Consider the following 26,302-nt stretch of genomic DNA (forward strand, 5'->3'; position numbering starts at 1 on the left):
CTGCTCTGGAAATGTGTGAGGGCTGGTGTGCTGGTTAGTTTTATATCAATTTGACACAAACTAAAGTCATTGGAGAGGAGGGAACCTCAATTAAGACAATGCCTCCATAGGATCTGGCTGTAGACAGGCAAGCCAGTGGGGCATTTTCTTAATTAGTGATTGATAGAGGAGGGCCCTGCTCATTGTGGGTGATGTCACCCATGGCTGGCGGTCCTGGATGCTATAAGAAAGCAGGCTGAGCAAACCATGATGAGCAAGCCTGTAAGCAGCACCCCTCCATGGCCTCTGCATCAGCTCCTGCCTCCAGGTTCCTGCCCTGTTTGAGTTCCTGCCCTGACTTCCCTCAGTGATAAACTCTTCCCTGGAAGTATAAAAGAAATAGACTCTTTCCTTCTCAAGTTTCTTTTGGTCACGGTGTTTCCTTATAGCAAAACATTCCCTAACTAAGACAGCTGCTAACACTTCTCAGAGGCACAAACCTGCTTTGCAAACTCTGTCTTTTGGATGGCATTCCAAGGGCTTTAATTAAGCTAATTCATCCTGTAAAGTTATTAATCCTCAGTTGCCAATGAAGTACCCGCTGTTTGTACTCGTCACTGTGTGCTCACTCCATTCTTGGAGGAACATGGGACAAGAACCTAGGTGAGGACAGGAGGTGATCTCCGTCAGCCACCCCATCTGATGTGAGCAGAGTCAGTCTCCGGCATCTGAGCACTCGTGGGAGAGAGGTATCTTCAGTGCCATGACAGAGCAGAAGCCTGTGAAAGAAGGGGGGATCTTGCTGCTTTCTGAATGGCTAGAACGTGCTGGTGTCCATCAGCCCTCCTTCCCCATCTTCCTGGAGAAGAGTAGAGCAAAGGGCTCCCTGCACAGTGGCGAGCAACAGCATGGAGGGTGTCTGGGCCTGTGAAGAAGGACCGAAGATTCCATTCTCAGCCAGAGAGAATCAGTCATTCAAGGACACTGGTTACCTCAGTCACTGCGAAGAGGAGACAATCTTCTGTGGTGTTAGGGTCTCTCCCAAAGTTAAGGATTCATTTTGGACTCAGTGTAGGAGATACCACCTGGGAGTGCCTGTCACAGCATTGGTGGCCTTGGGAATAGGAAACTCCCTGTTTCTTCGGTGGAAGAACCCCTTGGAAGGGCATTATGGGGCATACAAATATGGAGTCAATGTCATGTATTGTGGGCATCAAAAAGAACGTCTTTCTGTACTGATGGGTCCCAGCCCTAGGACATGATGAGGAGCACCAGCCAATGGTGGGATCTGAAACTCCCCCTGGCTGGAGGACAGGCAGGTAAGGCCTCAGAGCCACATAAACCAAAGGGCAGCAGAAGCCGAGGAAGAAGAAGAGGCATGTCTCAGGGATGGGGAGGTATGGTGACAGAGAAACGTGAGGAATCAATAATGTGAGGAATCAACAGAGCCATTGAAAAGGGACTTAGAAGGGTGGGGTTGTAGATCAGACGATAGAGTGTTTGCCCAGCCTGCATGAAGCCCTGGGTTCTGCCCCCAGCATCACACATACAGGACACAGTGGCACATGACTGCAATGCCAGGACTTGAGAGGTAGAATGAGAGGACCCGGGGGTCAAGACAGTTCCCAGCTACACAGAGAGTTTGAGTCCAGCCTGGCTGACACAAGACCCTGACTCCAAAACAGACCTAGAAAAATGTAACTAGAGGAGCTATGCAGAACAACCGCCTCCCTTTTGCTTCTTACGATTCTAGGAAGACGGGCAAGGACTACGAATGCCATGCCTTATTCCTTTTTTGTTTCGGGCTCTGGGACTACCTTCCTGGTCAGGTATCCAGTATTCTGGAAGGCCTGTCTCCCTGCCAGTCTCACGATGCTTGGTACCCACCCTTCCACCCCTGAGCCTTTCCATCAAAATTTGACCCAGAACATGCTTCTGTCGTGGATGCTCGAGTGCCCCAGCTCTGCTAATTTTAGATCAAGGGGGGGGGGGGAATAGTCTGTTAGAGGAACTGGGTTAAAATGGCTGAGGTGCATGTCTGGAAGGCAGGTTACACACCAGAGGCCGTCCAGCTGCTTGGGAAACAGCCTCTGTGAGGGAAGGGCCAGAGGAGCACACAGTATCAATTTCTGCCTGCTGGCTTTCCCAGAAAACAGCTCGAGTGGAATTTCTCGGTGGAACCAACTCATTTACTTAGCTTGGCAAAGTGGATGGGGGCCCTGGCCATTTCTGGGGCAGCTGCATTCCGGCCGGCAGCTCTTCGTAATTATCTGTCGGTAATTATCTGCTAAGACGTTGGTAAACAGCAGCCTGCTTAACCATCTTTGAAGAATTAAATCATTACATTTATTGCCCCATCTACTCACTATTAACCTCCTAAGAGGCTTTTCCACCTCAGAACTGGGGCTTCCATCTGATAAACTCTAAGGAAAGTGTAAAGCCCAGTGGCCTGGTGGGTGGGCGGAAGCAGCTGTCCTGGGGTGGTTGGCAGGAGGTAAATCTTGTTGATTAAGGCATTCCATCAGCCAGGCTGTGTCAGGCATCCTCTTGTGGTTGGATCCCTGACAATGGCAAAAGCTTTTCAGGAAAGTAGAAGCTTTGCTCAGGGAACAGACAGCTAAGTAGCAAAAAAAAAAAAAAAAGCAGTGGTTCTCAACCTTCCTAATGCTGTGACCCTTTAATTCAGTTCCTCATGTTGTGGTGACCCCCGACCAGAAAACTGATTTTGTTGCTACGTCATACCTGTAATTTTGCTACTGTTATGAATCATAACGTAAATACCTATGCTTTCTGATGGTCTTAGGCGGCTCGTCTGACCCAAAGGGGTCGTGACCCATAGCTTGAGAACTATTGGCCTGGAGGGTTCTGTGGTGGGTCAGTGGCAAGAGGGCAGGCTGGTATTCAGTGTTCATCTGCTGGGATGGAGAGATGGCGTAATTCGTGCTGTATGGGCTGTGAGCTCCCGGGTGGAGGGGAACGAGGAGGTCCTTGGCTCCTTTGGAGCTTAGCTACTTCAGTGAAGGTCAGATAAAGATCACGTTGTGAGTTCAGTTGGGGTTTGCCCTACCATTCACTTTGCCATTGTTGCACTTTCATTTTTCTGGATGGCCACAAGCTGTAGCCTACGAAGAAGAGTCCATCGCAGGATCTAACGGCCCCTGACTCACAAGGTCTCTGACCCAGAGATTGCTAGCTCCTCCCTGGGACAAGCTCAGAGGCCATGGTATGTTCATACAACATTGGCTGTCCTCCCAGTCATCATCCTGTTGGGTAGTGTTTTCCAGCTGAGGGGATTTGGATGTGACAGGTGTAGGAGTGATCTTTGCTCTGAGCTGTGTCCAGGAGAATGGGGCAGAGAATGCCAACTAAGCCATCTCCAAGAGGCTTCTGGAGGCTCCTCTGCATGCATGTTAAGTGCCCTGTAACATGATGTGATGGTCAATTTTGACAGGATTTGAAGAGACAAGTCTCTGGGCATGCCTGTGAGGACATTTCTAGATTATGTTTGTTGAGACTTAAGATCTGCCCTGGCTGTGGGTGGTGCCATTCCATGAGCTGAGATCTGTACGAAAAGGATACAGTGGGCTGAGCACCAGCATTTGACACTCTCTGTTTCCTGACTGCAGATGCAATGTGACCAGCTAGCTGCCTTGTACTTATGTCATCATGATGGGTTGCGTCCTCACAAAAATCCCTTCATCCCTTGATTTGATTTTGCCAGACATTGTCTTATAGCAACTGGAAAGGTAGCTAACGACATAGGCAGGTGGACAGTGAATGTCCGTGGGGCTTCCGGCAGAGCTTCAGGACTGAGTGCCTACCATGTGCTAGGCCCTAAGCCAAACAGGGGATGCTTGATGCTTAGGAACCAAAGAAAGCCTATGTTCTCAAGCGGAGGTTGGCCTTGAGTGGAGGATCATCATTGTACACTGTGACCAGAACTATCAAGACTGGACAGCTAGACCTCTGAGCTCAGTGTGCTGGTTTGAACAGTTGATGGAGACTAAGGCCTATTTCCTTGGCTTACCCATTAAGCTCTGAAGTCATCATGTGTGAGGTGAAATCAGAGGCAATGAATAGGCAGGATCGATGTAATTTCACTTGGGAAGAGGTCATTGTCATGGTTCATTCTCGAAATCATTTCTGCACTGCCCCTCTCCATCCCCCTTTTTGACAGTCTAGAAACTTAAGGTACAGGAGTGGAACTCCAAAAAGCCCCAAGTTGGACGGCAAGGCTGATCAACAGAGTTTTTGATTACATAAATGATTTTACATGCAAGGCCTTAACAGAAAAACAGAGTGATCACTGTTTTAACATCAGCTATTGCCATACTCAGTCTGCAAAGTGATCTGGGCTTGATGCTCTGTCCCTTTCCAGAATGGCTGGAGGGATATTAGCATAAAAATGTTAATCACCCCAAATCTCTAGAGCTTGAGAGCTCTAATTATGTACTGGTGTGTCATCCCTCAGTGAACACGGGTGTGCAGAAAGACCAAGACCGAGAAGCGATCACGGAAGGAAGGCCCCCAGGTCCCAGGCACTTCCTGCCTATCCCACGGCTACCATAGGAGTCCTTTTACTCTCATGGAACCTTTTGTTTTATGACACTAGGTTTCCCACTCCCTCTTCTTTGTGGCTCATCTTGCTCCCATACCTTGGGCCCCTTTGTGCCCTAGCTCTGGTATGTTTTGTGATTTGTATGGGAACACCTTTGGGACAAGCTATCCCCTTTCTAATGCGGAGGGGCCTCTGCTGTTGGGATTTGCTGTTACTGAGAGGAAAGGACTTTCCATCCACGTATAGAAGAGAAGGCAGGCCTGGATGGAGGAGACTGAGCATCCTTCCTTGCTCTGGTCCCATGGCTGCACACTAGGTGTCTTGATGCCCTTCCCAAACACCGGTGTGTTTGGAGGCTGTACCTCCCTGAAACAGCAAGGCAAGTCTACTCACTCAGCGTTGCAAATTCCTTCAATTTGAAATATACATCAACCAGTCAGTCCTCCTACTCCAGACTGGAGGGCTGCCCCTCCTGTCAGAGCCTTGCTGAACTTTACTAGAACACCTGAGGACATTGTTTACAGTGCACTTAGCAGCAGAAAGGGAGCCAGGCAGGAATCGGGCCAGGTCCATGAGATCTGTGGATGAAGAAGGATGGAGGTGTCAGTTCCTGGACCTGGATTGGCAGGGTTCTTCTCACCCTTGGCCATCCAGAGGCTCAGAACAAGTGAGGGAACCACCGAGAATGGAGGAGGCATCCCCTATGTGGTAGTTTGAATAAGAATGACTCCCATAGGCTCATATATTGGAATTCTTCGTCATCAGGGAGTGGCTGTATTTGAGAAGGATCAGGAAGTGTGGGCTTATTGGAATAGGTGTGGCCTTGTTGAAGGAAGTGTGTCACTGGAGGTGGGCTTTGAGGTTTTGAAAGCCCAAGCCAGGCCCAGTGTCACTCTTCTGCTGCCTGTAGATCCAGTTGTAGAACTCTCAGCTCCTTCTCCAGCACCATGCCTGCCTGCCCACTGCCATGTCCCCACCATGACAACAGTGGACTAAACCTCTAGAACTGTAACCAAGGCCCAATTAAATGCTTTCTTTTGTAAGAGTTGCCACGGTCATGGTGTCTCTTCACAGCAACAAAACAGTGACTAAAACACCTTAATACCTGCTGCCACTTGGAAAATGAAGTCATTCTCTGTACTACCGTAGGAGGACACTCTGGCACTGTGGCTAAGCATAACATCGGGGCAGCTCAAGGCCAGCTTCTTCCATCTCTTCCTTGGGTTTCCTCCAGACATGCCTGAACTCCTTCTTTTCCGATTGGTCTTCCTCAGGCAGAGTGGGGAGTGGTGTTGGGAGCAATGTGATCAGTGCCAGCCTGAGAGCCCCCGGGAGGGCGGTGAAGGAGGTTCACTTGGCTTACATCTCTAGTGTGTACAGTCCATCATGGTGGGAAAGGCTAGGCGGAAGTGGGGCGAGGCATAGAGACAGGGCTGGGAGAGCTGCTCACACTGCACATAGTCGGAAAGTAGAGAATGAACAGGAAGTGGGGTCAGGATATAGAGTCTCAAGTGACCTACTTCCAACTTCTGCAAGGCTCTGCCTCCTCAAGTTCCTACAACCTTCCCAAACGGCACCACCAGCTGGGACCCAAATGTTTAAACACATGAACCTATGGGGACATTTCATTATTAGGGAGCCCACAGCAGACCAGAGAATGGATATCACCAAAGATCAACTTGGTGAACTAATGAGTTTTATTGGGGTTACTCATACAGGAATATGAGTGAGGGGTCACTTACAGGAGAAGAAACGACTCAAAGACAGCTGTGTCACCAAAGCTCACCCCGGCACGGGTGAGATCTCACAAAAGCTGGGAACCTGGAGTATACTGCACAGCCTGTAGGCATCTCAACAGGTTGGTGAGTATCTTTTCCAGGTAGCTCAGTAGGCCTAAGCCTCTTCTCAGCTGCTCAGCTGGTCTCTGCTTCTTCTTTGCAGAATCTTCTTTGTAGCTTGGCTCCTTTGAGAATGACTTTCCTGCTTACTCTTTGGGACCTCATGAATCTGGTCAGTTTCAGGGACTTCCTGAAGCTATTTTGAGCCGTTTATGGTCTTAAGGAGCTTCCTTGCTGGATGGAATGTTTCAATCTCAGAAGAAACTGTTATACCACAACACTCAAAATACAATAATGCCCTAAAAAGTAAATTTCCACAGCAGCTCAGCCCTGGAGTACAGCAGGTGCTCCATCCAAACTAGACCCTGTAATTTCAAGCCGGCATCCAGTTCCTGGCTGTGTCTGGGAAGACATCATTCCCTGAGGCTAAGGGGTGTGGAGGCTCAGCTGGAATCACCCAGACTTCCCTTGGCTTCCAGAAGCATCATCCATTGAGAATGAGCCACCTGCTGCTCTGGTAAATCGAAACAGAGCTCTGAGTCTTGCCTGGAGTACCAAGAACCTCTCCCTCTACCACAGTGGCTCAGGAGCTTCTCCCGCCTGGATGTTTATTTCTTGTAACATGAGGCGATGATTTAATTCTCACTTGCAATATCACTCAGGAAACATATTTCAGCACCTACCAATTTCCATATAGATAAAAAAAAAAAAAAAGGAAGAGAGACAGAAAACAACCACAGCCAGATCTTCACAAACCATGCATTCGAAACCTGTTCTTAGAGATGGATTGCTCCGTTAGGCCGCTAAGAGCTTTTCTTGACTTGTCAACATTTTATCCCCCCACAAGCATTCTTGCCTATAAATTATTCATTACCCAGTTAGTGGTTAAAAAAAAAAAAAAAGATGCCTGGGGCTGAGGCACTTTCTTAATCTTCTCTCTGCTTTTCAGACAGAGCTGTTTTGTTTTTTCCTGCTGATGTAGAGACAGCTGGAATTCTCAGGAATTTGGGGCTGTAGTGGCCTGAGGAGGTGGCGTCAAGCCTAGAGCATGCTAGGTTAGGCAAAAAGTATCCATTGTAGTTTGGGTAAAACCAGAGGGATTATGGTGTTATCAAGTCTGTTGACATTAGAATGGGTGTGTCTGGGGCCTTTCCCCTTCTTCTGGCTAGAAGGCCAGAGTTTTCCTGGGAAGCTGAGAGAAGTCTTGATGGAGGACTGGTCCCAGTCTATAAGACTCACAGCTGGTTATATCTCAGCCTCCCCTAGCCCACCCATTTCCAGCCTGCCCCGTTCCTTCCCAAGTTGGGACCCTGCCTTGGGAGAGGGACCACCTTGTCTCTTTCTCTTGTCCCGAACACTCTGGGCCTTGCAATGCTAAGACCTTTGTACCTTTTCATGGCTACCTGGGAACCAACCTTCTCCTGTACTTTGGGTTCATGGGCTCTGCCTTGTCTCTAGCCTGTGGGTGGTGACAGATGGGGGGGTGTATGGGTTCAGAGTTTAGGACCCATATTAGCTTCCATGACAGCTGGAACAGGGCACCACAAACTAGGCAGCTTCGCGTAACAGGAGCTCAGGAGGCTAGAAGTCTGAGGGAGCTGTAGAGTGATATACTGTATCCCAGACACTGGCAAGGATGCTTCTTTGCCTTTTAGTGGTCCAGGCTGGCTGATAGCTCCTAATGTGCTGCCTTAGCACAACCTCCACAGTCATTCAGGGGTACCCCATCCCATGTGTTTCTCTGTTCAAGTAACTCTTTTTTTTTTGTACATATGTAGATGAAGGTCTGAGTACACATGCACATGTATGTGTGTATAAATGTGTGTGTGTGTGTGTGTGTGTGTGTGTAGGTCTGGGTGCACATGTGTGCACATGTCTATGTGTGTCAGATATTAACTTCAGGTGTCATCCTCAGGTACCATCAACCTTGTTTGTTTATTTGTTTGTTTGTTTGTTTAGTGAGGTGAGGATCTTGGCCTGGAGCTTGCTGATTCAGCTAGGCTGGCTGTCCAGCAAGTCCCAGGCATCTGCCTATCTCTGCCTCTCCAGGGCTAAACTTACAAGTGTGTGCTGCTGTTCCTGTTTTTTTTTTTTTTTTTTTTTCACATGGTCCCTGTGCTTGTGTGGCTGGAATTTTACTGACCTAGCTGTCTCGCTAGACCTGAGTCCCTCCTCTTATAAGGTCGCAGCTCTCATGGGCTTTGGCGCCTCACCTCGACTTTACTAATTTCATGTGCAATGGCCCCTAGTAGGCTTACAGTGGGTGAGACTTTAACATGGGAGGACATGATCCAACTCGTCCAGGGGTCTGAGGAAGGGGTGACGGTCCAGAGGACATCGGAAGTGAGTAACTCCTGCCCTGTGGAGGTTCTCCTCTCCAGGAAATAGCTTCTCTGCAATCCTGAAGGAACCCTGCTGACTCAGGTTTGCAGAAGGTCCTTTGTGGAGTAGGTACTGGGTTCTGCAGTGTGCCAAGAACCCATCAAGTCAGCCCAAGGAAAGAATGTAAGAAAATGGGGTAAGCTGTGGGGATTACCCTTCTATGGACCTGGGACCTTCTCTGGATAGAGTATGAACTTCGTTCCTGTAACCTACTTTGATTCGCCTGCCTCTGTAGTAGAGAGGTGGCTTCTTGTTGGTTCCTTAAGGCCTCTGAGTGCCACAGGTTGACCTACTACTGGCTAAGTGGTCTAGGTCTACTGTTCTGGTCCCACAAGGGCCAGACAGGGCATGGAGAGGAATGAAGGGGACTGTTTGCTTTGTTTTAGTTGGAACATGAGGTTAATCCATTAACCCTACCCCCAACTAGGCAAACAGGATTAATGATTTTATCTCAAAATATTTGTATTGGAAATTAAAGCTGACAGAGGGAAATGGCCCAGAGTTTGGCTTTCAAAGAAGATTCCTGGCTGCTGGTTTGTAAACACTAGTGACCAGATGCATGCCATCAAGGCCAGCCTGGGATCCATCACTGTCTCCTACCCCAGCAGGAGTAGCTTCTGCATATTGGGTCCTACTTCCCAGAGAGCAGATCAAAGGGTCCTGGCGGTCCTTGTCCATGCTGGCTGGCAGTAGTGGTTACTCTCTGGGTCATTCACCTTGTGTTCAACTTAAGTTTATTTTGTCAGTAGTCTGGAAATCCTTGGTTCCTCCAGGCCAAGACTCCCTCCCACCATGGAAGTCTACGTGTCTGGAACAATAGTAGTTGAGGGAGAAGGGCAGAGGACAGCTGAGAAAGAAAGTTTGTGCCAAGCACGCTCATGTATGGCAGCATCATGCTTATTAGTCAGGGTTCTCAAGAGGGTCAGGACCAATAGAATTAATGCGTATGCAAAGGGGATTAGCTTACACAACATGGTCTGTGCAGTCCAACAGTGGTTGTCTCAGACTATAGAGATTGAAAACCTGGTAGTTGCTCAGTCCATGAGCCGGATTCCTCAGCAATTCCACGCTGGCCCTGAAGATCCAGAAGCTCCTGAAGAACCACTGGCCTTTGGTTCATGAGAAAGCCCAAAGTTGAGTCCTAATATCAGTGAAGGAATGTGGCAGCAGCAATGTGGGTGAACTTGCCAGCAAGAGTGAATGCAAGCAGGCAAAGAGAAAAGAGCTTTCTTCTTCCATCCCTTCATCTGGGCATCACACTTAGGCTAGGTCTCCCCAGTTTAAATAATCTGATCAAGGAAATTGTTTTTTTGAAGTGCCTCTTAGTGGATCCTGGATCCAGTCTGTCTACTGCACAGAAGAAATTGAGGGCTAGAGAGATCGAGTACCCTGTGCACAGGACACTAGTCAATGACATAGCCTAGCAGGTCCAAGTGTTGCTCTGCACACACTGGAGTGAGTGAAGGCCAGTCAGAAGAGTCTGGGAAACTGGGGTATCTTCCCAGCTGAGTGCTGTGGATATCACTCTGTATGCTGTGAATGTGTTGCTCTGCTTTGGTTGATAAACAAAACACTGATTGGCCAGTAGCCAATCAGAAAGTATAGTATAGGCAGGATAAGCAGAGAGGAGAATGCTGAGAACAGGAAGGCTGAGTCAGGAGACACTGCCAGCTACTGTCATGAGAAGCAAGATGTAAAGATACAGGTAAGCCACAAGCCATGTGGCAAGGTATAGATTTATAGAAATGGGTTAATTTAAGATATAAGATCTAGCTAACAAGAAGCCTGAGCCATTAGGCCATACAGTTTTAATTAATATAAGTTTCTGAGTGATTATTTCATAAATGGGCTGTGGGACTGCAGGGGCTTGTTGGGACACAGAGAGAAACTTCAGCTACAGCTGAGCACTGTCTTTCTTACTGTGCAGGGAGCTGAGGACCACAACTGGGCGTAGATCACAAAAACCAGAGCCACTGTTATATTCTGTGATGCCAGACAGGAGTGACCCAGGGGAGAGACTCAGCAAGGCCCTTAAGGAGGGGTGTTCTCCTGGGATCATTCAGAAGAATTTTCTTCCCCATTGAAAGGTGTGGGAGTCAAGTCAGAGGAAGCTTTCAGAATGAGGGCTTGGAACAATTCCTGATAAGCATTTTCTAGAAATCTGAACTCTTCCAAAGAGACACAGGGTTGGTGGGTGCTCAGTAAGGATTCCCCTGTGTTTTCTGTAGTTCAGGTCATTTAGTTTTGTTTTTATTGTCTCAAGACAGAGCTCTCTGAAATACTGTTGCAAAAAATACATAGGCCATTTATTTCGGTATTATTATTTTTATCACCAGCTTTGTTGAGATACTTGGCCTGAATCTCACTTTGTAGCCCCTGGCCATGTGTATACATTCATTCCAGGATACATCAATTCGGAGTTTTTTAGTGTGTGCAGAGCTGTGCACCCATCAGGGACCATTTTTAACTACCTTCATTATTCTTGAGGGTGCAGCCTTGGGCATGAGTGTCGCCACTCAGGACGATGGTTTCTGCATGTTCTCTGCCTGTGTCCTCCGGAGCTCTCTCTTCAGCTACCCTCCTCATCTTTGTCCTTTTGAGACAGAGTCTCACTAGTTCATCCCTGGCTGGTCTGGTACTTCCACATAGACTAGTCTGCTCTTACTGCTGCAGTATGCCTCCTGCCTCTGCCTCTCAAGCTCAGGAATTGCGGGCGTGTGCCATGATGCCCAGCATGGTGGGCTTTCTTGGCTCCTTCACTAGATATGTGTCACTCAGGTAGTTCCCAGAGACTTTCAATGATGGTTCAGTTTTTGGGGGACAGCTTTGCCAGCTTTGATTCTTTATTGGGTGGCTCTTGGAGATGCTCATGCTGCTTTCCCAGAGGAGGAGGTACCACTTTGTATCTTACTAACCAAAATGTCTTTTTTTTTTATGATTTTGCCTGCTAACAGCCTTGGCAGAACACAGTGTGTGTGACAAATTGTGGTCTAATGTTCTGTTGTATTTACCATGTATCCCCTGAGCTCAATAGATTATTACTTTAGTTTTATCTATATATGTATGTATCTAGTAACGTGTGTGTCTACTTGTCATCTATCAGTCTTTCTACTTATTGATCATCTATTATCTATGTATCTATCTGTCAATCATCTATGTATCTATCACCTATCTACCTATTATCTATCAATCTGTTCTATCATCATCAACCAATAATTCTCTATTATCTATCTATCTATCTATCTATCTATCTATCTATCTATCTATCTATCTATCTAACTATTCTATCTACCTATCTATCATTTATATACCTATCTGTCATCTGCCTATCATCATCTATCTACTTCTCTTTCCTTCCTCCTTCCCTCCCTCCCTCCCTCCTTCCCTCCCTCCCTCCCTCCCTCCCTCCCTCCCTTCTTTCTGGCTATTCAGACTTTTAGCATTATAACCTGGTATTTGTTTCTGTTCTTTGAAATTATTTGGTATATGTGTGTAATCATGTACATGCAGGGACATGTATGTGTTTATTGTGTTGTATTGCATGTACAGTCCTGTATGTAGAGGCCAACAGTCATCCTTGATAGTTAGATGGCGCTGGTTACTGGTGCTGGTTACTGGCAGAAAAGTCACGGGCCATGACAGAACCCAGTGGTACTTTTAGAGCTTTATTGAGAGGGCAAGGGAAAGAGGGGAGAGCCAGGCCTGGTGAGGGAGAGAAGTGGGGGGAGGGAGCAGAGCAGAGAGCAGAGAGAGAACACAGAAAGAGAGAGAGGGGTGGGGGTCTGCATCTGGCTTTTTAAGGCGGGGATTGCGTGACCATGCAGCAGGTACATAGTCACCAGTACTTGCTGATGACCTAAGATGCCAGACCCCAAGGAATGAGAGCAGAATCCTAACAATCCTTGTGTGTCTTTCCTCAGGAGGTGTCCACTTTGTCTTCCAGACATGGTCTTTCATGGCCAGAGACTTACCAAGGAGGCCAGCCTGGCCAGTGAGTCCCAGTGATATGCCTTCTCTGCCTTCCCAGTGCTGAGATTGCAATTGCCAGGATGGGTGATGAGGATTGAAATCAGGTCTTCATGTTTGCCTGATGTGGTGGTTTGAGTAAGGACGGCCCCCATGGGCTCATCGATGCTTGGTCACCTGGGAAGTGGCACTATCTGAAAGGATTAGGGTGTGTGTGTTGGAGGAGTTCCTGTAGATTTCTGCAGCTGGTTTGATTCTGGAATGTTAGCACCTAGCTTTAATCGGCCTTTTATCTCTGGTACCTTCCATTTGAAATATGTAAATCTTGTCCAAGAGTTTCCTAAAGGTGCAAAGCCTATGCAAAACTTGGTTGGGGGAGAACCTAGCAAACCAAGGCACCTCTTAATTGAGTATTTGTATTTGGCATTGTCCATTTGGGGAACTTAGGTAAGAAGTTTGGGTATATGGAAATTAACTTGCTAAAGGTGTGAATTGGATAACAATAAAAAAGCCCTTTGCTAAGAGAGTGAGTCAGTCAGTCGGCCAGAGACTGACCCCCTTGCAGCTGGAAAGGCTAAAAATTCCATCCTTTAGAGTGTCTCTGTGTTTTCTTTCCACAGACCCACGTGAATCCACACCCACTATACAACATGTATGGCCCTGTTGGAGGAAATGTGTCTGTCACTGGGGATGGGCTTTGAGTTTTTCAAAAGCCCAAGACAGGCCCAACGGCTTTCTCTTCCTGCTGCCTGCAGATCTGGATGTAGAACGCTCAACTACCATGTCTGCCTGTGTGCTGCCATGCTTCCCACCATGAGGATAATGGACTAAACCTCTGAAACTAAAAGTAAGCCTCAATTAAATGTTTTCTTCTATAGGAGTTGCCATAGTCATGGTGTCTCTTCACAGCAACAGAACTCTGACTAAGACTCCTGGCAGGCACCTTCCCACTGGCATCATTTTCCCAGACCCTTGCTCTTGGTAATTTATAGAAATCGTTTTGGACAAGGAAGCTATAGGAAGTGAGTGAAGACCCGAGAGAGGAAAGTTCTGTGTGAATGTGTGATGTTTGACACCCGTGGGCATGTCAAGGACCAAGGCCTTCGACACCTGGGAAATCGGCAAAGCCTTCCTCTGGTCCAAGAACACGTGTTTATAAACAATTGACACGTGTGTGCAAAAACTAGCATCTGCAGCTTCCTCCTCCCGGATGTTTACGGCCTGAGACTGCTCCCTGTGGAGACCTCCTATGGAGATTAGCCAACTTCCCCCACCCTGTGCTGACCATAATAAAGGTGCTGAGATTCCTGGTTGGTGCCATTTCATCAGAGTGCACACAGCCCACCTGACCCCAGCTTTTCTGTATGTCTGTCTCTCTGTCTTTCTTTATTCCTTTGCCACCCGAGTCAGATTTCCAGGACCAAGTATTTTTAATAACCTAGATATGTTCTCTGCTCCTAGAACCCAAAGTCCAGTGGGAACCGATAAATTAAGCTTCAGTATATTGGTTGACCCTTTAGGCCCCTGGTAGACAATACTCTAACATGAAGATGGAGAGGGTGGAGGAGCAGAGCAGGTTTGCAAGGTAAATTCTCAAGGTGATGCTAATCTCTTGGTAATTTCAGGGAATACCCCGCTTCCTACATTTCCTCGGAAGCTTAGCCGAAGCGCAAGGTATAGAGTCATAAAACTTTCAGGGGCTGAGGAGATGGCTCAGAGAGTAGGAGTGCTTGCTGCTCAAGCATGAGAACATGAGTTCAAATCCCCCAAATCCACATAAAAAGTTGCTTGTAGTCCTAGCACTGGGGGTTGGGGAAGACAGGGTGATTGCTGGGTCTTGGTGGCTGCCAGCCTAGCTCCATCTTCAGGGAGACCCAGTCCCAAGATAATAAGGTGGAGGGCTACAACAGGACACTTGACATCCTTTCTGGCCTCCATAAGTGCACATGGCATGAACACCTGTGTACACACATGTACTGTACATGCTTACATATGCACACACACAATTAAAAACTTAGAAATGCAATACAAAAGACCCCAAATAATTGACCTGGAAAGGATCCTGGAGATTTTCCAGTTTGACTTTCTTTTTTAACATGCGAGGAAGGTGATTTACCCAAGGCCACAGAGCTGGCTGCAAAATCAACCCAGTAGGTGAATTTGGTTCTGTTGGGCTCTAGGAAGGGTTTGGCTCTGCGTTCAGTACATTACAGTTTGTTTCAGCTTCAATATTGTCATTGCCAAGACAGTCGGCGGCTTTGGGATGGCTTATGGTTGTTTCGTTTTGTTTTCAATGAGAAAACAATGGTCTTTTATATCTATTTGTAAGAACTTGGAAGTTTGCAGTGCACTTTACAGTTTGCAGGGCACATTACAGTTTGCAGGACACTTACCCCACGTCTCCAATGTGATCTTCAGGCAAATGATGGGGAAGACAGTTGTGTGGATTGAGAGACGGACAACTTATGTTGATGTTGAGTTTTCTGTTCCTGAGGCCACGAGCCCCTTTGCAGAGCTTGGGAGTCTTTCCCTCTGTGGGCTCAGAGCCAGTCAAGGTTCAGACTCTTTCATTTCCCTGCGGTTCCTTTGGGGTAGAGTCTCCTGCAGACTGTCCCTTCCTTGGCTGGACCTGTGTGCTGGACAGCTGGCAGGGAGTCTCTACCACAGTGAGAAGTCTGGACAGTTGCTATTTTTAATACCACCATCCTGTACACCTGAGAGAGGAGGACCTGGTGTGTGCTGGGGGCAGGCCTCTCCTGGCCTCTGGCATGGTCATAGTTCAGGCCCCGGCTGCTGTCCCCACATGGTAATTACTGTGTGGGATTTATGTCCCTATGTAACTAATCACCTCAAAGCAGGGCATCTGGAAGTGAGAACAGCTATGTGTTAACACACACAGTTTCCATGGGTCAGGGATTGAGGGCTTTCCAGAGTGGGTTCTTTCACACTGTTGGCAAGGATTGGCCTGGGGCTGGTGGGTCAGTGTCCATCCTAGGCTGGTAGCTTCCTCATCAGCTGGCAAGAAGCCCCTGTTCCTAGCTTTTAGAGCTACGGTGGGTTTAGGGACAGATGACTCTTAGGGTCCCTCTAAGTCTCCATATTCTTGAAGTTTATGGACCTCTTGTTCCTGGAAGCTCACAAGGTGCTATTTTAGGAACTAATTTATGAGTTAATCATAGTTGTTGGAATTCTCAGTGCCAGCATATGCCTGCTGAAGTGGAGAAACCTTTTCCCACTGTCTGGTGTCTTCCTCAGCAATGACACTTTTTTTGCTGGTTTGTCATGGGCATACTCTGCCCCTCTCTAAGTCTGAATTGAGCAGCCCTCACAAGAGCCTGAAGGCTCATACTTCTCTCAGACCCGACCTCCTGCCCTCCCCCGTCCTTCAGCTTCCTCTATAAGCAGAGGACAGGGATATACGATACATAATGAGAACCTGCCTCAAAAAATTATCTATGTATCTATGTATCTATGATCTATCTATCTATCTATCTATCTATCTATCTATCTATCTATCATCTTTTTCTCTTTCCATCTCTCTCATGTTATGTGTTTGGGTATATGCACACATGTGGAAGCCAGAGGACAACTTATAAGGTAAGATCTCTCTATCATGTAGGTCCTGGGAATCAAGGTAGTCAGGCTTGGCAGCAAGTACCTTTATCTGCTGAGCCATCTTGCCAGCCCTACAGACTAGTTTTCTAGGGCTTTAAAGAATTGAAATTGTCTAGGTGTATTGGTGCACACCTTTAATCACAGTACTTGGCAGAGGCAGGTGGACTTCAGTGAGTTTGAGGCCAGCCTGATCTAGTGAGTTCCAGGATAGCCAGAGCTACATAGTGAGATACTATCTTAAAAAAAAAAATAAACAACAAAAATAACAATAAAAGAAAACGGAAAAAAAAATTGAAATTAAACCCTGGGCCTGACTCTTTCCTCTGAGTCACCCAATCGCTTCATCCCTACACACTGCCTCCCTAATCTATAAAATGGTCTGTCAAGTCACCTTTAGGGAGAATTCCAGGCTCTAACACATCTGAGGAGGCTGCTATGGAGATCCCATCTGATCCTTGGCCTCTCTACCCATTCCCTGTGAGGCCTTTGGGCCCCGAGGATGTCAGGAGAAGTCCTTTGCCAACAGGGACTTCACATGACATTCTCACCTAAGAGACTCCATGACAAGTTGCCAGGAGCTCAAGAGGGGACTGATGTGTGCAGGGCTGGCCCGTCAGAATGGCTCTTGGAGGGGAGGCCAGATTTTTGCTTTCCCAGCCACATATGTGGTGAGGAATTGTGTGAGTGTCTCAAGACTCATGCGTCTCTCTAAAGGCCGGGACCTGCTGCCCCTTGATTCACAGGTTGGTGACTCTTTACCCTCCTCCTGCTGAGCTCTGAACCACTGAGGTAACACTTGTTGTCACCCCTGAGTGCTGACTCTGTGTGTGTGTGTGTGTGTGTGTGTGTGTGTGTACTTGAGTCTGCTATATACTGTTGATGTGAACAGCCCTTTGGCTGTTTCTTCTGTGAATGGGTTGCGACAAGCTTGCAAGGTGTGACATGGCTCGAGAGCGGTCACCTTCCTGGTTTGTTGGGGTTTGTGGAGGTGTGTTTGCATTGTTTTGCTTTGAATAACAAGCCTGGGAAAGGCCAAGGGGTGCAGGGAGCCTGGGAAGCCTGGGTGTCTGTCCCACAAGCACTGCAGGGATCACTGTGTGCATCTTCGGCACAATATTCTAATTATACCCAGTTTTGTGCTCTGACTGGAACCCAGAGGCTTCATGGTGATCCAGAGGGAGGAGGCCCCTGTGCATAAGGTATGTAGTAGCTGAGGCAGACCAAGGGAGACTTTTGGAAGTTCTCACAGAGCTGATGACAGGGACCAGAGAGGCTTATGATGGGTGCCAGGAGCAGGCTGAGCAGTTGTGAGAGAAAGCTAGGTAATAAGGAAGCCCTGACTGAATATTAACACTCCTTTATGGCCTCCCACAGCTTCTTGTTCTGAGATACCCACCAGAGGATTAGAATCTTAAAAGCTACCTGGCTTTTACTGAGAAGTTGGTGCCCTCTCTATTAACCTATTTTCCCTGCAGTTCTGTTCGCACGGCTTTGAGGGAGATAACCAGGGCATTGATTCATGAAGAGGAAAGTGCTCTTACGGCATGGGGAAATTTCTAGAACATTCTGTCAGAAGTGTCTTTGGTGTTTGCTTACTTGGTCTCTTGGTGGGTACCTCAAGAGAACAGACAACAGTAATTTTATTTATTTGTTTGTTTGTTTTTAACAGAGGAGAAAGTATTGAACGTTCTAACACTATGTTCTGCATGGGTTGCTTTCATTCCCCTGTCAGAAGAGTTCATCCCTGGCAGGTTTGTTTGTCTGAGTGGCTAGCATTTGTTTGAGGTACAGCCACTGTCGAGTTCAGCCACTCACAGTTCCTTAGAGATCTTCTGCAGCCCTGAGAGCCCAGTTCTCCACTCTGGGAAAACTGGGCTCAAACTCTAAGCAAAGCCATTACCTTCATGCAGGCCACATTCGTCAAGTTTCAGGGCTGGTACAGAAATAGTGATAAATACAAACCAGCCACAGGCAGGCTTATGTCAGTCCAAGGATTTTCTCATTCCCTGCTGGATGCTCATCACCTAGGTCGGGGGCGGGGAGGGGGGAGCCTGTCCACAGGGGAATGAGTGAGGGCAAGGTAGACATGTCTCCCTCTCTCCATGCATACTCTATCCACACAGGCATTGGTGGGGAGAGCCTTGGGTCTAGGGTACCTGGGAGGGGCACCAGTGGGTGGGTTTGCCTGAATCAGAGGTTCTGGAGGGAGTCTTTGGCTACAACACAGTTAGAGGAAGTGGCTTAAGGCTGAGCTGGGGTAGGGAAGAGATGGTGGCCGGCACTCATAGTGTTTGTGGATCCAAGCAGATCACCTAGGATCATGCAGAGTCAGGTCTGTGCAGCCTAGATATGAAGGTGGCTGAAGGGAACTTTCACACACTGAATTAATCAGGGTTCTCTAGAAGAAAGAGTTGTTACAATGAATCTCTCTCTCTCTGTCTCTCTCTCTCTCTCTGTCTCTCTCTCTCTCTCTGTCTCTCTCTCTCTCCACCCCCCCATAAAGGTGATTTATTAGAGTGGCTTATAGGCTGTGGTCCAGCTAGTCCAACAATGGCTGTCTACCATTGAAAAGTCCAAGAATCGAGTACTTGTCCAGTCCACAAAGCTGGATGTCTCAGCTGGTCTTCAGTCTACACTGGAATCCGGAAGATGTGGGCCCCAATGCCAGTGAGGGAATGAGCTTGCCCGTGAGAGTGAGGGCAAACAGGCAAAGAGCAAGAGCTTCCTTCTCCCACGGCCTTTCCATAGGCTGCTGCCGCCAGGAGTGGCCCAGAATAAAGGTGGATTTTCTCACCTCAAAAGATCCTGATTAAAAGTGGGTCTCCCCACTTCAGATGATTTAGTTAGGAAAAAAATCTCTTATGGGTGTTCCCAGCTGCTTGGGTTTTAGTTAATTCCAGATGTAGTCACACTGACAAATGAGCAGAGCCATTACACCTGCAGACAGACAGAAATCTGCCTGTGCTGCAGACCCTGATGTGGAGTAGTTGCCCCACTCCGTTAGGGGTCTGGGAGTGCTCAGCTGTCCCACTCAGAGGAAAGAGATTCTCAGTGAACTGATAGATAAGGCTGACTCAGAAATAGGCCCAAAGTCACCCAAGTCACAGCAAGCAGTCACAGCACCGTCTTAGTCAGGGTTTCTATCACTGTGAAGAGACACCATGACCACAGCAACTCTTATAAAGGAGAACATTTAATTGGGGCTGGCTTACAGGTTCAGAGGTTTAGTCACTGCCGTGACAGAAGGCATGGCACCATGCAGGCAGATATGGTGTTGGAGAAGGAGCTGAGAGTTCTGCATCTGGATCCTCAGGCAGCAGGAAGTGACAAGACACGGTCTGGCTTGAGCATTTGAAACCCCAAAGCCTACCCCACCCCCAGTGACACACTTCCTCCAATAAGACCATATCTCCTAATAGTGCCACTCCCTATGAGCCTATGGTTTTCATTCATGCCACCACAGCACCAAGACACAGTTCCTAAGACACCACACTCAATCATGGCACCCAAGATACAGCACTCAATCACAAGGGACTCCTATCAGACCCCTAAGTCCAAGCTGGCAGAACTCAGTCCAACTTTAAAATACCCCAACCCAGCTGAACACTGAGGGATCAGGTGGTTAGTTCTCCTTGGATAATTAACATTTCTCACAAGCTAATGTGTTGATGACTTGGTCCCGGCTGCTGATCCTATTTTTGGAAGCTGTGAAAATCAGAGGAGCTGGGGTCTAGCTGGGGAAAGTAGGTCACTTGGGGCAGGCTCTGGAAGGATAGGCCTAGTTCTTGGGTTCATATCCACTCCCCAGATCTGTCCTCCCCTCCTTCTCCCTCGCCCCAGCCCAATGCATATGAGGTGAACAATCTTAGCTACATATTCTCACCAACATTTTTTTTTTTTTTTTTCTGAGTGCATGGGGCCAAGTAACCATGGGCTGACCAGTTTGAAACCATGGGCCAAATTATACTCTTCCTCTCATAAGTGGTCATACTGGGTCTTGTTGCACTAATAAGAAAGGCTAATTCAGCCCCAAACACTCACTTTAAACAAATGGAGGACATCGCCATCAGTCTAGTACAATGACACATCTGTGTCATAGGCCACCAAACTCATGGAGCATGAGACATTGGTGCTTCAAGGCGCTCGCTGAGGTACCTTGTGTCATAGCTGCCCAAGTGGGGGCTATTCCCTCCCAGTCCCTGGGGAGGTGGGACAAGGAGATCTGGCCTTTCCCAGACCAAGAACATCCAGTCACAGGCAGCCTAGTTGACTCAATATTTTGCAAAAGTATTATCATTCTTCTTAAGATCTCTATCTTTTCCTGAGGCTTCTAAAATGAATTACCCTAAAATTGGTTACTTGAAACAATAGAGGATTATTTTCTCCTGGTCAGAAAGCTAGAAACCTAGCCAGGTAGTGGTGGCACATACCTTTAATCGTAGCAATGGGGAGGCAGAGCCAGGCGGATCTCTGTGAGTTTGAGGCCAGCCTGGTCTACAGAGTGAGTTCCAGGACAGCCAGAAGTACACAGTGAACAGTCTTGAAAACCAAAAAGAAAGGAAGAAAAAAAAAGCTAGAAGCCCAAAGTCTAGGTGTCAGCTGGTCTCTCTCCCTTTGGGGACCTGGCGGGTGGGTGTCATTCCTGCCTCTCCCTGGTGCTGGTGGCCACTAGAAGTCTCTGATTTGCTTGGCTTATGGCTGGCTCTGTCTTCTCATTGCTTTCTCTACTATGTATGTCTTCTGTCTTCAAATGATTATTTATTATTTTGTGTGTGTGTGAGCATGTCACAGCTTGTGTGTGGGAGCAGAGGACAGCTTTGTGGAGTTGGGTCTTCCCACGATCATGTGGGCTGTGGGGGTTGGTTGCAGGTTGTCAGACTTGCACAGGAAGGGCTTTGCTCACTGACCCGCCCCACCAACTCTTCTTTTCTGTCTTTCCTGAAGGTCTTTGTGCCTGGATTTAGGCCCTATCCTAAGTCTCAAAATCCTTAAATGACAATGACAAAGATTTCTTTTGCCTAACAAGATCCCATTCACAGCTTCTGGAATGCAGATATGTCTTCTTTAGGGGGCAGAGTCACCAACAACCAGCTGTGTGATAAGAGGCCCAGGGGTGACTTTGGGCCTGTTTCTGAGTCAGCCTTATCTATCAGTTCACTGAGAATCTCTTTCCTCTGAGTGGGACAGCTGAGCACTCCCAGACCCCTAACGGAGTGGGGCAACTACTCCACATCAGGGTCTGCAGCACAGGCAGATTTCTGTCTGTCTGCAGGTGTGATGGCTCTGCTCATTTGTCAGTGTGACTACATCTGGAATTAACTAAAACCCAAGCGGCTGGGAACACCCATAAGAGATTTTTTTCCTAACTAAATCATTTGAAGTGGGAAGACCCACTTTTAATCAGGATCTTTTGAGGTGAGAAAATCCACCTTTATTCTGGGCCACTCCTGGCGGCGGTAGCCTATGGAAAGGCCATGGGAGAAGGAAGCTCTTGCTCTTTGCCTGTTTGCCCTCACTCTCACGGGCAAGCTCATTCCCTCACTGGCATTGGGGCCCACATCTTCCGGATTCCGGTGTAGACTGAAGACCAGCTGAGACATCCAGCCTTGTGGACTGGACAAGTACTCGATTCTTGGACTTTTCAATGGTAGACAGCCATTGTTGGACTAGCTGGACCACAGCTTATAAGCTACTCTAATAAATCACCTTTATGGGGGGTGGAGAGAGAGAGAGACAGAGAGAGAGAGAGACGGAGAGAGAGAGAGAGAGAGAGAGAGAGAGAGAGAGAGAGAGAAAGAGAGAGACAGAGATTCATTCTATCAGCTCTTTCTTTTAGAGAACCCTGACTAATTCAGTGTGTGAAAGTTCTCTTCAGCCACCTTCATATCTAGGCTGCACAGACATGACTGTGCATAATCCTAGGCGATCTGCTTGGATCCACAAACACTATGAGTGCCAGCCACCATCTCTTCCCTACCCCAGCTCAGCCTTAAGCCACTTCCTCTAACTGTGTTGTAGCCAAAGACTCCCTCCAGAACCTCTGATTCAGGCAAATCCACCCACTGGTGCCCCTCCCAGGTACCCTAGACCCAAGGCTCTCCCCACCAATGCCTGTGTGGATAGAGTATGCATGGAGAGAGGATGTGCCTTAGAGTGGAAGATTGGATCTGGCAGAGGGGAGAAAACAGCAGAGACATGTCTACCTTGCCCTCACTCATTCCCCTGTGGACAGGCTCCCCCCTCCCCGCCCCCGACCTAGGTGATGAGCATCCAGCAGGGAATGAGAAAATCCTTGGACTGACATAAACCTGCCTGTGGCTGGTTTGTATTTATCACTATTTCTGTACCAGCTCTGAAACTTGAGGAATGTGGCCTGCATGAAGGTAATGGCTTTGCTTAGAGTTTGAGCCCAGTTTTCCCAGAGTGGAAAACTGGGCTCTCAGGGCTGCAGGAGCTCTCTAAGGAACTGTGAGTGGCTGAACTCGACAGTGGCTGTACCTCAAACAAATGCTAGCCACTCAGACAAACAAACCTGCCAGGGACGAACTCTTGTGATGGGAGAATGAAAGCAACCCATGCAGAACATAGTGTTAGAACGTTCAATACTTTCTCCTCTGTTAAAAAACAAATAAATAAAATTACTGTTGTCTGTTCTCTTGAGGTACCCACCAAGAGACCAAGTAAGCAAACACCAAAGGCACTCCTGAATATTCAAGAACTTTCCTCATGTCATAAGAGCACCTTCCTCTCCATGAATCAGTGTCCAGGGTATTTCCTTCAAAGCCATGTGTTTAAACCCCAGAAGCCACATAAAATTGTTGGGTTTGGTGGCAAGTGCTTGTTTATCCCAGATGTTAGGCGCAGATGGATCCCAGTGGACCACAGGGCTTGGTGACCAGCCAGTCTATTCTAACTGGTGAGCTCCAGGCCAGTGAGAGACCCTGTCTGAAAGTAGGTCGATGGCATTATTAAAGAATACTTAGGGTTGTCCTCTGGCCTCCGCATACGTGAGCAGCCACGTACACCCACGCACATAACTAATTAACTAATGGTGATCACCAATTAGCTAGCGATGATCCAGGAGAAGACAAGATGGAAGCCACAGCCTTCTTAAAACCTAACGTATCACTTTTAATACCCATCCCTTCTGATGTGTTCTGTTCATAAGAAGTGCGTCACAGGGCCAGCCCATCCTTCAGGGTCTGAATTTTGGGAGGCAAGGGCCATGATGGGGGCAGGTTCAGCATCTGCTGACCGCATAGAGCATCGGGGTGTCTGTAGAAAGCAGCCACAGTGAACTCAGGTACCTAGTTCTCACCCAAGGGCCAGAGCAAGGCTGAGACGAGGAATGAGAGAACTGATAGTAAAGAGAGTGACCGTGGCTGTAGAAGGACCTGGCTTTTCTTACTGCATGTGACTCAAACGCCTGGCTGTGGCTTTCATTAGCAGACAAAGCTCATGTTCACACTCCCATAGTTCTCTGGAAGGTTCTGCTTTAGGCTCTACTTTATGGATAAGGAAACTGAGGCATGAGGGCTCTGGGCAGGTGGGAGAGTGAGTTTCCAGTTTCCGCAGCCATGGCCCTCAGCCCAGGCCACACTTGGCCCTCGAATCACAAGCAGGTGCTTCTTGAAGTGTGTAGGAGAGTTGGGGGTCAGTGCCTCTTGTAGCAAACAGTGCAGAAACCAGGCAGCTCCAAGGTCATTCCCAGGCCAACAGTGCCAATTTATCTGTTGTTGTGTTTTCCGTCAGGGAAAGGTGATGACATTTCTTCAGGGCCACCAGGATAAGGGGGTGTACATTCTGTGTCAGCAAACACAGGAAGGCATCATGCTTGGCCAAGGACATCCTGTTTGGCCCAGATACATCCTACAGTTCCGGTCCTATAGAGGAGGCAGCTTCCTGGGCATTAACCTCAGGCCTACACATACATTTTGGTTTGGGTAAGGGGTTGTAGCCCAGTCCACGAAGCACTGGCCTTCCTATTTATGCAGCTCTGAGTTCAGCCTGTGATTCCCACAGAAGCCCCTGTATTCCCAAACCCATCCATCTTGCACTCAGTGAAGCCACAGAGAGGGAGGCTAGGTAATTTAAACAGTAAGTGTACAACTGGGCCGTGCGTCGTCTGTCTCAAGAGCATTGATTTCTGTGCTCCAAGTGCTTCCCTAGGATGGCATGAGTGGGGAAGATTGGTTCGTGAGGGAATGGGCAGGGTTAAGCAGAATAAGCAGGGAGCTTAAACCCACTATCCTTCTGAATGAATGGCAGTCAGTGTCTGGGTGCTTGTGAGCAAGCCTAGTTCCAGGTAGATGAAAGCAAGTTACCTAACTTCCTCAAGCCTGGGTTTCCTCATCTGTGAAATGGGTATGCTTCATTGTTCCTTCTTTCTCAGAGTCAGGGTGAGGTTGGTATGGATCTGCAGGTCAACAGCTTTAGGTCAAAGGCTTAAGACGACACAGAAGTGTCCCTATAACAAACGGGAGTGGCTGCCTCTACCACCTGCTCACCCATGTGAAGCTCTTGGGGTTTTTAGGCACACAGACAGTGAGATGGAAGATCCTGGCTCTCAGCTTGTCTGTGAAAAGAGCCCCTCTGGGCCTCAGCACAGCAGAGGAAGCTGCCCCTGGCTCTCTTGTTGCACAGCCGTGGACTAGTCCCTTCCTCCTCTGTTTTCCCACCTGCAAAATGATGAGATTGTCCTGCACGTGGCACAGAGTCCTCCCCAGCTCAGTCTTCTCTGGAGCTGTAAATGCAGGAAGTTCTGGAACCCTAAAGTGGGCTGGCTGCTAAATGGTCAGTCTGTGCAAGGGGACTGGGGCCCTTGGCTGTTGGAGACATGTTGTCAGAATAATGGAGGGACAGGTTGACTGGGTACTGGAAGGACATGTCAGTGTACTCTGGGGACATGCTGGCTGGAACTTGGAGAAAGTTGTCAAAAGGCCTGGGGGATGGTGATTGGAGGACATTGGACTGCTGCTTAAGGGTATGTGGCTGACAACTGGGGATAGCGTGGCTGGCCTATTCCCCTCTGGTTCTAACCATCCCACAGTGATTTCAGACCCAGGGAACTTCTTTTCCTGCTTCTCCTTCTCGACTCCCATCTCTGTAACATGGTTGCAGGGCCATCCTGCAAGCTTCCTATTGTCCTTTTACAGTTGCAGTCACACCCGGCAGAAATGTTGGAGTCAGCTTCTCTCCCTGAGGATAACAAAATGGACACACCAGCAGACCCCAAGTGTCCTGACATTTTGTCCCCAAGTGCCCTGTCTCCATCCACTCCTTCAAAGGAAACAGTAACAGAAAGTCCTTTTGAGAGAGCGATCCAGCAGGGAGCTGGCCCTGAGGCCTGCAGTCTCTAGCCTGTCAGAACCCCTAGTTGCCTGGTCAGCACAGACGGCATGGCGGGGGGCCGCTGTCTCCACCCATCCAGCATGCTGTGGCTGCATATTTACTTTCCAAGTTCAGCCTCATGGTAAACAGGAGACACCAGATTTCTTTCCATCCTCTGTCCAGCTCTCCAGCCAGATGTTTTCCACTGGCGTGCCCTTCCTGCAGCAGGGCAAGGTTTTGAACTGGAGAAGGGAAAATGTAGTTGTGGTGAGTGTGGAGTCCATACCTCTGGTCATTTAAGAGGACACGTTGCCCATTTATTCAACAACTGCTTTATGATGGGGCATTGGGATGGGGTGGGGTAGAGGACCAACCCTCAAGGTATCCATCCTGTTGGACAGAAAGGGGAAGCAGGCTGCAGAGAGGCTCCTGTATATGAGCACAAGGTGGAGCAGGCCTGGACTTGGGTGATACGCCCTAGGGAGAGGAGTCTAGAGGCAACTGAACTAAGAGTTTCTAGAAGGAGAAAGGGGCTCTTTGCTAAGGATGGCATCCCCTGAGCTGTAGGAGAGAAGGAGGTATGTGTGTTGGAAAAGGGCGGAACTGGGCTCCGGGTGCCCAGTGAGGATGAGGT

Source organism: Peromyscus eremicus, chromosome 1 (genome assembly GCF_949786415.1).
Source record: "Peromyscus eremicus chromosome 1, PerEre_H2_v1, whole genome shotgun sequence".
In the NCBI taxonomy this organism is placed as follows: domain Eukaryota; kingdom Metazoa; phylum Chordata; class Mammalia; order Rodentia; family Cricetidae; genus Peromyscus; species Peromyscus eremicus.